Source organism: Schistocerca cancellata, chromosome 5, assembly GCF_023864275.1.
Source record: "Schistocerca cancellata isolate TAMUIC-IGC-003103 chromosome 5, iqSchCanc2.1, whole genome shotgun sequence".
NCBI classification, from domain to species: domain Eukaryota; kingdom Metazoa; phylum Arthropoda; class Insecta; order Orthoptera; family Acrididae; genus Schistocerca; species Schistocerca cancellata.
This window is the reverse complement of record NC_064630.1, coordinates 433,541,688-433,557,757: the sequence shown is the minus strand read 5'-3', so window position 1 is coordinate 433,557,757 and position 16,070 is coordinate 433,541,688. Positions and strand designations below refer to the sequence as shown.

General features: G+C 38.3%; 1 protein-coding gene across 1 annotated transcript in view; it reads right to left on the bottom strand.

Moving 5' to 3' along the window:
• Positions 1 to 13,810, bottom strand: part of LOC126188136 (uncharacterized) — a 56,454-nt gene extending 42,644 nt beyond the window's left edge. Inside the window, exon 1 of the mRNA XM_049929627.1 lies at positions 13,631 to 13,810. The gene's annotated coding sequence lies outside the window, so the exon portion shown is untranslated. The remainder of the gene's footprint in view (positions 1 to 13,630) is intronic.
• Positions 13,811 to 16,070: the final 2,260 nt, after the last annotated feature.

The following is a 16,070-nucleotide window of genomic DNA, read 5'->3' as shown; positions in this document are numbered from 1 at the left end:
GGTGGTAACATTTTTCTTCCACTAACCCTACCAATCAGACTCAATTCAAAACCATTATAGGGTCCTACCTGACTCAGCTTATTCCTCCATCTAACTGTGATCCATCCCCAGTGGCCCCAAATCAGCCCCTGTTATCTTTCCAAAATTTCCAAACCACAAACATTGCCTAGCCATCATTCCGCTTATCCTACAACATGGGAACCAACCTCATATCTGTAGAGAGAACCACACTCCTTCACCTAAAAACTGATACCAATCTTAAACTCCTACTTGTCACAAAAAGGCTATACCACTCTGCTCATGAACAAGGACTACCTGGCAGAAAGACTTCCCCAGCTGTCAGATACGTCCACCTCAAAGCCCTGCCACATTGACATCATTCCAGAAATTCAACAGGATCTCTAGTCCCTCCTCAAATCCTTGTGTCTGTTCCAAAACCTCTCCCCTGATTCTGTCTCTCTCCTCACCTCCAACAATCCCTGCACTCCTACCTTTTATATGCTACCTACAGGACATAAACCCAACCATCCAGGACACCCCATTATGGCTGGTTACTGTGCCCCCACAGAGAGTATCTCTGCCCTAGTGAACACCTTCAGCCTTTATTCCTCCATGTAACTGTGATGCATCCCCAGTGGCCCAAATCATCCCGTTAACTTTGCAGAATTTCCTAACCTCAAACCTTGCCTAGCCATCGTTCCTCTTATCCCACTCCACAACATGGAAACCAACCTCACATCTGCACTCACATGTAACCCACCTTCCCACAACAAAGATACCAGCCATTTCCTCCACTGACTCTTCATAGTTTTCTCCCTATGCCACCCATCATCTTGCTCATTACTGTTGATGGCACCTCCCTCTATACTAACATCTCCATTGCCCATGGTTTTGCCACTATTGAAAACTACTTTTCCCAATCCATGGCTGATTCCAAACCTACAACCTCCTTCATGGTCACCATGACCAACAATATCATCATCCACAGTTGCAACTCCTTTGAAGGCATCACCTACAAACAAATCCAAGGTTCAGCAATAGACACTCACATGGAACCTTCCTGTGCTAATCTGTTCGTGGGCTATCCATCCAGAATCCCAAACTTCTTTTCAGATCCATTGGTAACAGATTCATTATCTGGACCGAGGGCAGAACACCCTACCCAAATTTCTCCAGAACGTCAACATCTCCTCCCCCATACACTTCACCGGATCCTCCTCAGCCCAATGAGCCATCTTCCTTGATGTCAACTGCCACCTGAAGGATGGATACATGATACATCAGTACCACATCACATCTAGCAGTCATCAACAATACCTCCACTTCGACAGCTGTGACCTATTCCACACCAGTAAGTCCCTTCGTACAGACTAGCCACCCATGGCCCTCCCATCTGTAGTGATAACAGTCCCTCTCAAAATATGCCATGGGTTTAGCTGAGGCCTTCAATGACCAAAATTACCCTCAAAACCTTGCCCATAAATAGATCTCCCATGCCTTGTCTTCCCAGTCCCCCCCCCCCCCCCACATACCCACTATCCATCCACAAATAAGTACTCATCATGTGACCCAGTACCACTCAGAACTGGTGTGACTGAATCACATTCTCTGCCCGAATTTCAATAATCTCTCATCATGCCATGAAATGAAAAATAACCTTTCTACTATCCTACCTGCAATGGTAGTCCACGGCCCACTCAGCCTACACATTATCTTTGACAGCCCACCTACTCTACCCCTGTTCCCAACACCTTGCCTCGTCTGTCACATCCCTACAATAGACCTACATGCAAGACCTGTCCTATAGATACTCCCACTACCAGCTACACCAATCTTGTCACAGACATATCCTACCCCATCAAAGGCACAGTCATCTGTGAAAGCAGCCATGTGACCTACAAATTTGGCTGCAACCACTGTGCTGCAAGCTCCATGGGCATGACTACTAGCAAGTTGTCTGTCCATATTAATGGCTACCACCAAACTGTGGCCAAGAGGCAGTTGGCCAACTCAGTTGCTGATCGTGCTGCCCAGCACTTTAATGACTGCTTCACAGCCTGTGCTACCCTTATTTGTCCCACCAACACCACCTTTACTCATCTGCTTAGGTGGGATCTCTCCCTGCAATGCATCCTTTGTTTCCATAATGCTCCTGGGCTCAACCTTTGCTAGTTCCTACTCTCCAGTTGCCTCTTCCCTTCACTGCTCCCACTCTAGTACTACTCATGCCTTCCATTCCACCAATTCATGCATATAGTCGTTTCTTCTGTTCTACTTCACACCCCCCCCCCCCCCTCTCCCCCTGCCCACAGCTCACAGCACAGGCAGCACTGGTGTCTCCCCTCATTCGTACCCTGCTAACCCTCCTCCTCCCTGCCTCACGTCTCCTCTGTGCCCCCACTACCTACCCTAGGTAGATTGCTGCTCACCTCAGATTCAGCTGCAGTTTGGCCTTAGCATCCGGAGATGACAGAGGTCATGTGTGTTTGAGTTATGCTTGTGTGAATGTGTGTGATTTTTTATAACTATGGCTCATCTGCAAAGGAAAATATAGTTAAAACATTCACACTGCCTACTCATGAATATTTCTCATCCATATAAATTGAAACCACATTAGACTAACAGTATATATTGAACAACTGCAAAGAAAGCCATTATGTTTGTTACCTTATACGATCAAAGTATTAGCTTGGTGGGTATGTCCATAGTGTTTTTATTTTGCATGTTGGTATTGTGGTCACTATAGGTTTATTTATCAATTGTCATTTTTTATTTGTAGTTCATTGTTGCTACTGAAGTTTACTTATTGTCATTTTGTCATATGTACATAGTGAGTGGAGCTGTGGATACTAGAATATGGAGTACCAAGTGGAGAACTCATTACATTTTGATATATTATTTTGTTTGAGTTCAATAACGGGATGACAGCATGGAGGCAGCCAGAAACATTTGCACCGTGCATAGGGATAAATCCATTGAACAGAGCACAGTAAGACATTGGCTGTCTTGCTTTTGGGGAGAACTGTTTTCATATTAGTGGCTCTCCATGCGCAAGAATACTATCAGGATTTAATGAAGATCATTTACAAGCATTAATCCACAATGATCCATGTCAGTGTACTCAAGACCTGGCAAATGTAAGGAATGTGATCATGCCACCATCATGCAACATTTGCATGCAATGAGGAAGGGTCAAAACCTGGGTGCACTCTATGCCAAAATCACATGAATCAGTGTGTGGTCATATATGCATTTCTGCTTGCTCGTCATCAATTGGCTAGTGAACAGCACCAACTTTTCCTACCCTGTATTGTTACTGGTGATGGTAAATGGTGTCTTTATGCTAACATATGGAAAATAAACGAATGGCTGAGCCAAAACAAAGCAGCAACTCCACAGACAAAGACTCACGCAAATCCACAAAAGGAAATGTTAAGCATGTGGTGGAACAGTGATGGCGTAGTGTACTAGAAATTGTTTCCCTGAGGTGTAACCATCACTGCTGACATTTATTGTCAACAACTGAGATGTCTTGCAGATGCAATTGAAGAGTAACAATCTGGAAGTCTGCACGAAGTGATGCTACTCCACCATATTGCCTGCCTGCATTCTGCTAAACACAAAAACCACTATATGTAAGTTGGGTTGGGAAGTCATTCCACATCCACCTTATTCATCTGGTCTTGCACCCTCAGATTTTCTCCTTTTCCGCTCTATCGAACAATCTTTGAGGCACTTCCTTTCAAATGAAAACGCGCTCCGAACATGGCTCGAGGCAGAACTGCAAATTTACCCAAGTATTGGCAGGCTATTGTAAATAGTGAAGGAGAATATATTATTGATGACTAAAGTCTCCGTTAAGTGTTTCTGTTGTGTTTCTTAAACTTGTGGAAAAATGCTGCAAACTTATGCACTAACCTAATACCTTGATTTCTATAAATCAAGGTAAAAATATGGAAGTTTTGAGGAGATGACGATAAGAAGAAAGCAAGTGCTAAGTAATGGTTCCATGTGCTCCTTGGAGGATGAAATGAGATCATGGTTTTAAAAAAATAACAAAACTTGTCGAAATTCAAACAGATGTGCATTGGTTGTGTTGAAACTAAGCCAGAGTATAGAAGACTTGATAAGCAAAACAGAATTTATGTTCGAACCTAGAATGTCTATTAGTTTGGTAAAGCACAAGGAATGTCAGTACAGAGTGTGATTATGTGAGTACTGAAAGTGGTAGTATAATGGTGATTCTGTTACTGACAGCATCAATGAGCCTCAGAGAAGAGAAAAACAATTCTTCCTGCAACACAGGAAAGATGATAGGAGAGGACTGTCAGTAACAACAAGCCTTTTACAAGCATAGAAATCATGCTTAAAAGGAGTCAGGTGAGAGCTGAAATTCTTTCTGTTTAATATAATCACTGATGAAACCAGCTGTGTGTGGAACAGTACAGTCAACCTGCAGAGCATATAACCATCAGTGATCTAATGTTGTGCATTCAGTACCACCTACAAATGTTTCATCCCGTGTGCGTACTGCAAGCTAAACTGAAATTCATACATGATTCTTCATGTAGTCTAATGTACATGCCTCAAATCACCCAATCGTTTTCCATCATTTTTCATCTGACATACGATACCTAGACAACTCTTGAGTAACATCAGCTGTCTTCTTTCACTATCAAAACACCAACTTACAAATTCCAGTTGCTCTATATCTGCAATTAATGCTCTCACTCTGTCCTGCCACCACAATGTAGTTGGTAGTTTTATGCAACACTTCTCATAACAACATAGGCTGCTTCAAAAAAAATAATTTGATTTCAAAAGCCTACATATTTTTAATCATCAAACCAAAAATAAGTGCTTGTCTTTAAACATATAGTTAAATAAAATTTTTTACATAAAATGTCTAAAATGTTTATATGAGCACATTTTGTCGATATTACAGGGCACTTCACACCATACAGATGTGAGCACGCCAAGAATCAATGCCACAGTGATCTGATTGTGTAGTTCATTCACATTAGTGAATGAAGTGGAGGTACATAAACAGTTCTTTAATGGGTGTTTCAACTGACTGACTCATTCCTCAATGTATTTTTGTTGCTGGCAAAACTGTTGTTACTTTTCTGCGATATAATTATAGTGAAGCTAGATTGTGTGCCTTATCCAAATCAAAACTATTATCATGATTTATTGAGCTCCACCAATAAAAAACCTTCACAGCTGTCTTTATCACCTAGACACAAAAAGTGATGTGGTTGTTAAAATCTCAGCTAATAATACTTATATGAGGACAGATCATCACTATTACCTTAGAAAGAAGGATTTTGTATAAATTGCCATCTTTTCTACATATGAATTCACTGCTTAGTGCCCCTTCAAATATAACACAATAAAATGCAGTGTTCCACCACAGCTCCCAGAGCTAATTGTACCAGGCTAGGTGCTTAGTGCACAAAGTATTGCTGAGAAGGATATACTAGACGATGATCTTGCACAACTGGAGAGTGGTTCTGAGGAAAATGGATGTCAGCAGCATGGTTTCACATAAACCCGTGGTGCAGGTATAAGATCAGAAATATGAATGTGATGTGTTTAAGTATGCGGTATGTGTGTTTTTTGTGCGTGCTCTTTCTACAAGTTAGGACAGACATTCCAAAAATATCAAGGAAATGTGATTTTCTGCCCTCATGTTTTGTCTTGCCAACCTGCTGTGTACGCCTCTGCCTCATAAATCTCACTGAATTTTTTATTTTTTCTTCTTCCTGTGATTACAGACTATGATGCACTGTTATTAAATTGTACACAAAACAGTAGAATTTTGTTTAAATTTCTCTTCACATTTACTGATACATAGTTTGCTTCAAAGACTAGCTATGTAAACTGTAGGACATCTGTATTTTCACACATCAGTACGCTACACAACATCAGAGAATGTTCACTCATTTCACAAGTGGAAATAATCAACAAAATAAATGTAAATTTTATGAGACTCACTGCAAACTTCACCATTCTGACATATTGCATCTACACACTTCAACCGTTGAATCACATCTGAATGACACAGAAACTAACATTTCAATTACCGTGTATAGGCTGACATTGCACCTGTGATGATTTAAAACTTCTCCACAAAAGAAAATTACGTAATGAAACATTAGATATTTTGCGAGTTCACTGCTGGGCCCTGACTGACGTCATGGCTGCACTAAATGAATGATAACTGGTGACTGACTCATGCTAAATTTGCAATGCCTATTATATACGTGAGTATTAAAGGAATTATAAAATGGGAAAATGCTATGTTATTTCATTTTATATTTTAACATAAAAGAGGAGACAATTCAAAGTGACAAAGATGCAATATATAGTGAAGTTAAGTTTCTCTAACTATTAACTGAATCATTAGAAAACAGAGTTATTGGTACTATTTTATGGGAGACCAAATTTAATGTGCACAGGAGTTTCCAAAGTTCACCAAAAATCTTCAAGAAAGTAAAATTTTAATTGGAATAATTAACACACTAACAGGTTTTTAAGTACAAGTATATATTTCTGGAAATAGAAAAATTGGTGCTACAAAAACTGTGAAGTTTGGATTTTGGAAGGAATTACATTTTAAGATTGGGGCATTCTGGAACATTAATATTTTAAACATGAATAACTTTTGAAACATGGCGTTATCAGGAAAAGTAAGATGCCTGATTCGAAGTGGAGAACAAAGGTTTTCAGACATGCTATGTCCCTCTTAAAACAAACAATTGTATCATTATTGAATTTTTACATTTATACAGCTTGCATAGTAAATAATGAATATGTCTTTAAATATAACATTTCCAAGACAACTAAATAAACTGCTGTCATCAGCAATCTGTAAATTATACAGTGAATAATGAAATTTAATGAAATACTGCTTAAAAGAGACATTAGTTATTTCCTGTAACTGTCGTATATCAACTAATAACAAAAAGACAATAGAAAAGGAGAAAATAATGTACACATCAGGAGTCGTATGAGAGCAGCTAGGATAATTCCAGCTTGCTTTGTTACAATGTGAAGACTATGTTTATTTTTGGTTCCGTCAAATATATTTAGTTGCTTCATTTAGACAGATGTGTACCACGTTTCTTGTGGCAGCTATAGCAATTCAAATATTAAACAAACAACACAGACCATTCGTGAAAGGTGTATTGAACCTGACTGGTAGTCCCAATAAACATTACACTGACATATGGAACTCTTTAAGTTACAACAGTCATGTGTAAAATAAGGGAAAGACAACCACTCACTTACAGTAGATCAATGCTTGAAACATATAACAAAAACACCACTCATACTAGCTTTCAAGCACACACTCATTTTCTAGCAAAAGTAGGCACATTCACACATACAACCATACAGACGCCTAAACATACACTCCAAAGGTCATGGTGAGGTTGCCTAATTTGCAATAGTGGTTTCAATCAGGACAAGGCACAGAATCTGGACCACATTGTAGTTAGTTTACAGAAAAATTGATACAGTGTTGTCAGGATCAAAAATACTTTGCAGAGTGCCTCAACAAAATGAGCAATTTCTCCACCTGCTGTAGGGGCACATAACTATGAGGGACCTTTGCCAAGTCTTTGCTACAGATTTGTGTGTACTGTGTCATTACATAATATACCTCCTCCTTTGACATTATTCTCTTGGCTCACTCGAAGGATGGGCAACATGTGTGTGCCAAAAATATCCGTATAAAAAGTGAATTTTGCATGGAATCTGGACCACACTGTAGTTAGCTTACAGAAAAGTTTATACAGTGTTGTCAGGATCAAAAATACAATGCCGAGTGACTCAATGAATTGAGCACATTCTCCACCTGTTGTAGGGGCACATAACCATGAGGGACCTTTACCAACTACCAATGTCTTTGCCACCAATTTGTGTGTACTGTGTCATTGCATAATGTATCTCCTCCTGTGCCATTATTCTCTTGGCTCACTCAATGGATGGCCAGCATACGTGTGCCAAAAATATTCATATAAGACATGAATTTTGCATTGATGGAGACCCAAAAGTTGATGGATAAGTGTCTTTAATATATCCCACAAGGAAACAAAACCAGACACAGAATGATGGGCAACATAAATAGCCATTTACACAATCACAAATTGTTTGGACCCATGAGATCTATCCACTGTTAACTGTGTTAAAATACTTTCAAAAATCATTTTAATAATGTTACACAACTCCACCCTTCTGGGAAATGACATCACCTGAGTCACACACTACCTTTCAGAAAAGCCAGTTTTTCATAATTTACAAATGTGATATTTCTGTAATAGTGTCAGTTAAAAAGAAGTCTGGGTCATACACCTCTATCGAGAAATGATACAAAAATACATTAAGTTTATGACAGTCTTTCTTCAACAACCTGCATAAACTGAACACCACTGTTGTCTACCAACCAACATGGATGAAGTACCTTGTCACTGAGCAGTGGCAGAGTATGCTCATCCTGTGCTGAGGGTAAAATTATAAAACTCTACGTGATGTATCCTGCAAGTAATACAGAGCAATCATAATTAACTATTGTTGTTGTTGTTGTTGTTGTGGTCTTGTCCTGAGACTGGTTTGATGCAGCTCTCCATGCTACTCTATACTGTGCAAGCTTCTTCATCTCCCAGTACCTACTGCAACCTACATCCTTCTGAATCTGCTTAGTGTATTCATCTCTTGGTCTCTACGATTTTTACCCTCCACACTGCCCTCCAATACTAAATTGGTGATCCCTTGATGCCTCAGAACATGTCCTACCAACCGATCCCTTCTTCTAGTCAAGTTGTGCCACAAACTCCTCTTCTCCCCAATTCTATTCAATACCTCCTCATTAGTTATGTGATCTACCCATCTAATCAGCATTCTTCTGTAGCACCACATTTCGAAAGCTTCTATTCTCTTCTTGTCCAATTAACTATTATAAGGTTGAAATCGTACCAGAAAGATGGACACTGGAGAGTAGCTACAAATGAAACAGTCTACAAGGAAACAGAACCAGTAATGAGTACAATCAGGAAGAAATGCATTTCTCTTTTCAGACATCTAATCAGAACACCGGAGAACAGGATCCTAAGGAGAATAACAGAAAAATTGTGGAATAGTAAGTGCAACATTATGTGGATTACAGATATGGATCAGCTACAGATTACAGTGGAAGACCTAAGAAACAAAACTGACAAAATCAGGAAACTCACAGACAAACAAACCAGACCGCAAACGAGAATCAACAAACAGACAATAGGAAGGGTAATTTCCGATGAAGAAAGAAGGATGAGATTCGAGGGAATGAAGAAGTACTGGGCTGACAGGAAACTGAAAAATTCTTTGTATAAAGCTAGCTAGACTGGTCCAATGAAAGCCATAAAATACAAGCCACACGTGATAGTTGGATTACCGGTTCTCTACTTACTTGACAAGTGATTTTTATTGGACTATGAACAATTTGTTGAATGCATTCTCTACGCATTCATCAGAAACGTAAGGATAGCCAATCGATTTCCTTACAAACAGACAACCTTCATCTTTAAAACAGATTCATGCACGTCAAAGTACCTGACAATTAACCGATTTTGTTAATGTATACTTAACTTGTTTCACATTCCTTCCTGATGAAATGTATGGAGCACAATTAATTAATTAAAAGAATTAAATTTAAAAACTGAACTATATTTTTTTACACCTTGATTGTGTACTTTTCTGGTTCTCAGCACTTCCCCTGCATAATGAGTGGTCCTCTTTCCCATATCATTGTTTCCCGAAGAAAATGACTAAATATTGTGCAATCTGTATTTAGCCCCAAAGAACACAATTACAAGTAGCAAAGTGGACTGATATCATGCTGGAAAGAACATGTGATCCATATTTAGCCCTACACAACACAATTACAAGTAGCGAAGTGGATTGCTATCACGCTGGAAAGAGCATTGAAAATGTTAAACATTATTTATTAGTAGAAAGTGAAGCAGCCAACAGTTCAAAAACTGATTAGAATTCCGCAATGCTTTCCTGGGTCGACTAAAGCGTCTGATCCCACGCGTCGGCTTTGACCCGTGACTGTAAGGGTGTTGTCATGTGTGACGTCATGACGGCGCGGAGATTGGTTTGTGAGTGTGGCATATTTGTAGATGTCATCATGTTGTGGTTTGTTGTGCTCTCTGGTAGTATGTTCAGGGTTTTTGTTTGTGTGGTGTAGTGGGCTCAGTTTGCTTTTGCTCATTATCCAGAATTGTTCGAGTGTTGGCTGTGTTTGTAGTGGAATTCGTTTCAGTGAGTTAACGATTTTGTGTGAAGGTTAATTTAGTGTTGTTCGCTGTACATCGTGTGGTAATTTTAGTAAAATTAATCGGTTGTTGTTTTTGTTCAGGAATGGATATGATGGATAAAATTAACAGTGTGCAGGTCAAAGGAGGTGTTCGATCCCAATGTGTGGCTGTGTATGTTGGTATCGGGAGATGGTTATGAGCTATATAGGCCACGGGAAGAGTTTGATCCTAATTTATGGGATCGGGAGCTGCTGTTGAGCTATATAGGTCAAGGGAAGTGTCCGATTCCAGATGATATTGTGTTTAGTGGTATTTGGGGAGTTTCGTGATGTCGTTTTTTTTTTGTCATTTTGTGTGGTTTTGTATGGAGGTGGGTGTCTAAATTTGTTTATATTTAGTTTGCCCCCACCTAAAAACTCCCTATTTCCCGCGTTTGTCCCGTTAGTGTCATTAGGCTTTTTGTGGAAAGTGCGTGTGTTTGTTTTTCAATGTATTTTCATCCTCATAATGTGTACGTACCGACTTTATATGCACCATATTGGAATCGTGGTTTATGGTCGTTTCTGCCATATTTGAGACGTCATGGGTCAAAGCAGACAGGCGGGATCGGACGCTTCCGTATTTACGCTTTCCTAAGTATAGTTGTATTGGAGTTAATATGTCCTTGCCTTCTTCCACATGAAAATGACCCACCATCCAGCTTACTGGATTCATGCTTAATGGTCAATTCAAATTTAAATTTTTGCATGCACAAGGCATTAAAGTGTGAAGTAAAACAATGTAGCTGCCACAAACCCAATTATCAGTACATAGACAAATATTTTTTTAGTAATGGTTGACCTACAGTAGTGAAATAAAATGAAGCAGCTATCAGCAAAGGCAACCTCACATTTGTACAGAAGTGATGTACAATTCATTTGCTAGTGCTATCAATCTTGGCAGATAGTATCCCAAAAAAGTCAAAAGGTATGACACAGATAAAGCCAACCATATCAGAGTAAAAAACAAATTAAATGTTAGGATAGGAAATGCTCTTGAGTGGACTGCAGGAGACAGTGTGTGGGTAGATATATTAGACACTTCTTGTACTCAGGACTTCAATAGTGCAATACCCAATGGAGTACAGAATAGGTAGAAGAAATGACATACAAATCAGTGGGCATATTGTGTAAATTGCATGGGTGATGAAATACAGCTTTGGGGGATGAAGACATCATTTTTAACTACAACACCCCTCATCTCAAGGCATGCTGAGCAGCAGTTCCCACGTTTTGCCCACCTGTTTCCCCTCCTTATCACTTTCCACTCCATTCCTATGCTAAACTGACACATTCCTTCCACCTCATCATTTCCTCTCTCTTATAGAGAAGCTACTATAAAACAATGATTACCTTTTTAATACAATTTCTCTCAAATTTATTCTATCCTAACTAAAACAGCAGTAAAGTAACACAACAGTAAATCTGTAGGCACCTTTCTTTAAGCATTACTATATATCTACAATAAAGCTATGAAAAATTTGCTTTCAATTAGGCCTACATCATGTTGATCTGAATCCAAATTACTTTTAATACTAAGATGAAAGATTTTGTGCCATTAGAGTGTTACCAGTAGTGGCTGAAAACCCTTTGTCATGAAATCTTACCTGAGAACTGCCTGGGAACAGTACAATTTGAACAATAGTGGATTTAATATGAAGGTCTCACAGCAAGTGTTTAGCAGGATTATGTATATAGGTCTCCAATGTTTTAATTTACACAAATGATCTGTCCAGTTTTATGTTAGGATGTTTAAAAATACTTCCCTTAGCTCCTAAAGGAATTTGGAGACATCAATGCAGCACACTGAAGAACATTTCAAATAGTTTAATATGTGGTTAAAAAGTGAATAAATTACATATCGATCAAGGCAAAGCCACTGATAGTTTCTTCAGTTTACGTAACGATAATCATTTGTGTGTTTACCACATCAGAATTCATACGCACATAATTTTAACATAGATTAACAGTAGTTGTCACCTTTGTAAAAAGATTTTGTGGAAACCTAGTTATCAGTTGCACTTGATCAGCTCTTGTTATGCATTTTTCTACAAAGCCATTTAACATATACAGTGCTGTTTCCCTGGAGCAAAAGAATGTTTGTTTCGCAGTGAAGTTTATCATGTACACCAGCAGGGTAAAAAGCAACGAATCTTGGAAACTGACTTCAAAGAAACTGTTTAACACATTCATACGTACAAACAGTTGGTTTATGAAAACAAAAAATAGCAGCTAAAACAACTATTCGTTTGCCAGCATGACACACACCACAGGCAGGTGATCAACATATCTGCTACTATGCACAAACTAGAGTGTGGCAGAGTAGTTACAGCTACTCGCAAGTGCAATTAGTTCATATCATACAAAGAGAAGCATGCAACTGCTTCAAGAAATGAAAGAATTTACATCATGCCAGTAACATGATTAATTCTCAATATTGCTTTAACATAAGTTGTTAATACTATACATTAATATATAAATACACTATTGCAACCATACAATGTGTAATAATGAGAATTTTAGCTGTTATGAGATACTGTATCCGCCTAATTATATGTGTACCTTGTATGTAGATGGACATACAACAATGACATCCACTGTATAAGAACATTTAAAGACTGATAAGTAAATAATGCAATGTAAATTCGGACTTTAATTGTGGACTCTTTATTACGGGTACAATAAAAAACTAACAAGCTCTTGACATGCAAAGAAAATTTCTGTGTATTACAGAATTGACAATTATAACTGTAGAGGGTTACAGTACTGTTAATAAAGTACTAATAATTTCTGCAGTTACATCTCTATATACCACCTCGTTTATTTAGATTACGTCACTTATTCAGGATCAAACAATTTTCATTAGTCAGGTCTGCAAGGTTTTGCATTGCAGCTGCCAATTTTTTTTTTGAGAGATAAAACACAGGAAACACGTTTTTCAATAAGTTTTATTTGTGTGTTGCCTTCATTCCGATAACACTATTACAATAAGGTAAACATTTAAGAACAATTTAAGAGATGTGGTAATTACTACTACAACATTTTTGCAAATGCCTGAGGTTTAATTCTGAAATCAGCATTATCATTACAGGATGGAACGTTTCAGTACGTTGTGACCGACAGTAAATATTTACGGCCTTGAAGTCTACAAAATAAGTAAAGGAAATGAAAGTACTAAGCGATATCTTAATTTTTTTTTCCTTCCTTCTACATAGCTACCTTGTATAGCATTGCGATGGGTATTATTAAGACAGGCTCATGCTACAAGCGATTCTGAATTTATTTTACCTCAATTATTGGTATAGCGGTATTCCTCGAAGGTTGCTACGAACTAAAAAGACCTAAATTATCTCATTCTCAGTAGATACGAGGGTGGCACAGGACATCCGCTGATATATGCATAAAAAAGGCGGGGCGGAAAGTTTGAGTTACACGTCGCGCCTTAGTGCATTGACATAAGCACTCCACAGATGAATACGCATGCGCATACGGAAATCGACGAGCACTTCACTGTAGAAACTAGCAGCTTGTACATTTATCGTGTCTCACATAAACTGTAACGCCCACAGCTCTGATCGCGGAAGCAATCGTGTACATTTATTACCGAGTGTATAATAATTGTCGAAGGACGCGCATATTCATATCTATATTTATACAGCGTTGTTGGTTGTGTACATTATTTGGGTTTTATTGGGTACGTAAACATAAAGATAAAATACACAAATGACAAGTATACATAAAATATAACACAATATACAATATTAATAATTGGACAGAAAAATAAACGGAATAAAAATAAACGACAGAATACCGACATACATCTTCCCATGTGTTGTAAGAAAAGGAAGCATGTTTAAGGATGCAGTGTAAACTATTATTCCATGGTATTTCTGAAATAGCCTTGAATTTTACAGAAACTCTTCGTAATATGTTTTTGTTGCGGAACAGTATGTCTCCCGGGAATAAACTGTTCGTTAATGAAACCGATTTGGTTAAAATTCTACAACAGGCCATGGGCCCAGGCCACGTCTAGTTGAACGAAACGTAGTTTTAGGAGAAGACTGATCAAATCCATTGCGTGTTGGTGGAAGAAATTATTGTTGATACCAATCGTTCGTACGGTAACGGGAACCATCTATAACAACATAGCTAAAAATGACGATTATAAAGTGAATCTTGACGAACATTAATGGCCTGATGATTGGACTAAGTGTATTTGTATTTGTGTCTATTTCGCTTCGTTCACTCGTACTCGAGGGCACACTTCCACATTTGTATGAAATGTATTTCGTGGTGAAATCTGTGCAGTGTAAGCCTAGGTTTTCTCAGGATGAATAAACTACTACCACAACTATCACCACTACCGGTACTATGAACACTAGGCGCGAATGTGTGGTATTGTCATGGGATCCGATAAGGATACAAAAGGCACCATGCACAGAATGGCAACAGCATGACGCAAAAGCAGCACGTCTGAGTGCAACTGAGCTAATTTAACCGGTTGCTGAACTCAATAATAATAATAATAGCTTTATTCAACGACTAATGGTACACTGCACATGTACAGAAACAGTAATGATTACAGTTGTTTGTACAATATACAAGACACATTCTTCTGAATACGTCATTCATTTACATTAAAATTACAATAAGATGTTTACTGATTTCTATTTTCATAATTTCACAAAGTATTTATTGTTCTTCATATATGTATGGTACTCTTCTAATGTGTAGAAAGGGTGTTTTACTAAAAATTTCTTACGCTGATGTTTCAGTTTAATTGTAGGAAGAGCCATGACTGCACTAGGCAGTGCATTAGCTAATTTTATACCTGTGTACTGAGACACCTTTTCGTAAAGAGCTGTCCTGTGGCTGCTAATGTAAAATCTTTCTGGGTCATTCCATGTCAAGGGTACCACATGCCTTTTTTGGGTCTCTCTGTGGTTTCTAAGCTGTAATACAGAATTCTCCAATTGTTAAATGTTTTAAATTTTTTCTGATGTCCAAAACTATTGCTTCAGGCAAACTGTATTGCCACCCCATCATTGAAGCAGCTGTGACTGGCCTGACTGCAATTATCTGTTGTTCTGAGATCCAGCATATCTCTCTTCTAGTAGGCCAACGAAGTGATTGAGCAGCTCCATGAGGATGCATGAAATTAATCAAAGCATCTTTTTCTTCACATGAAATTTCACAGATATTTCCTATCAACCTTTTTCCATCATAAACGCAACCAACATACTGGCCAGGCTGTAGTTCATTAATGGCAACATGTTTAGTAGCAACTTTAGCATGTCAGTTAACATTTGCTATAAAGGACAATGTATCATTTGATAATCTGTGAATCTTGAGTCACTTTTCATCAACTGGCACAAAATTGTGATGGTCTCTTGTACCACTGTACATCCATCGTCAAAACGTTTCTCTTAATCAATTTTTGCATCTTTAATAATTTCTTTTTTAATATAAATAAATTCTAAGCCATGAACATTTCTTTTGCAATATTCGAACAGATCAGTTGGAGTTAAGATTTGGTTGTCAATTGGGCGTTGAAGGCTAGCTCTAACTGCTAAACGCTTAACTGTGCCTTCAATTCCGTCACATGGTGATTTCCCATGGCTTGTTCTGAAAAAAATCCATTCTGCAGTAATGCCAAAATCTTTTTGATGATGACAAAGATTTAGGAAGCTCTTAAAAATTTTGTACTGTGCTGCAGAACCGTCGCTAA